This window comes from Leptonychotes weddellii, unplaced genomic scaffold (assembly GCF_054177405.1).
Source record: "Leptonychotes weddellii isolate Sample4059 unplaced genomic scaffold, ASM5417740v2 HiC_scaffold_73791, whole genome shotgun sequence".
Taxonomy (NCBI): domain Eukaryota; kingdom Metazoa; phylum Chordata; class Mammalia; order Carnivora; family Phocidae; genus Leptonychotes; species Leptonychotes weddellii.
In genome coordinates this window covers 1-447 of record NW_028043660.1, presented here as the reverse complement: position 1 = coordinate 447, position 447 = coordinate 1, and the positions used below count along the sequence as shown (strand labels likewise).

The window sequence follows — 447 nt, the reverse complement described above, 5'->3', positions numbered from 1 at the left end:
CTTCGGGACATGTACAGACCTCTCAATGCCACACGCAAGAAAAACATGGCACAGAAGCTGCATGACAGGGATTCTTCTGATGAGGATGAGATTTTCAACAAGGAACTAGGGTACCTGATTTACAATTCTTACCTCAAATGAGTAAATTATGAAAAGTTGAATTGTTCCTCTGCAGAGTAAAAGCCTTTGGTATTCTTTTCGCAGAGCGAGAAGTGAAGACCTGGCAGAGAAGGGTCAGTTCACAGATTCCACCGGTGAAGAGCTGGGTGATGAGAGCAACACTGTCCCCGAGATCGTCATTGAGTGAGCCCATCCTGCCTCAGGTCACCTACAAAGTTTATTTTCTGATATTGGCTTCTAATTGCTTGTAAAAGACTTACTTTTCTCGTATTAAAATGTATAAATTCATAACCAATTCTAGCCATGTGGTAAGGAATTAAAATGGAA

At 41.4% G+C, this 447-nt stretch overlaps 1 long non-coding RNA gene across 1 annotated transcript; it reads left to right on the top strand.

Annotated features, from left to right (window-relative positions):
• On the top strand, nucleotides 1–415 carry LOC145719818 (uncharacterized). Its single transcript, XR_014142625.1, has 2 exons — nucleotides 1–110; nucleotides 205–415. It is a non-coding gene; the product is annotated as an uncharacterized LOC145719818 (long non-coding RNA).
• Nucleotides 416–447: the final 32 nt, after the last annotated feature.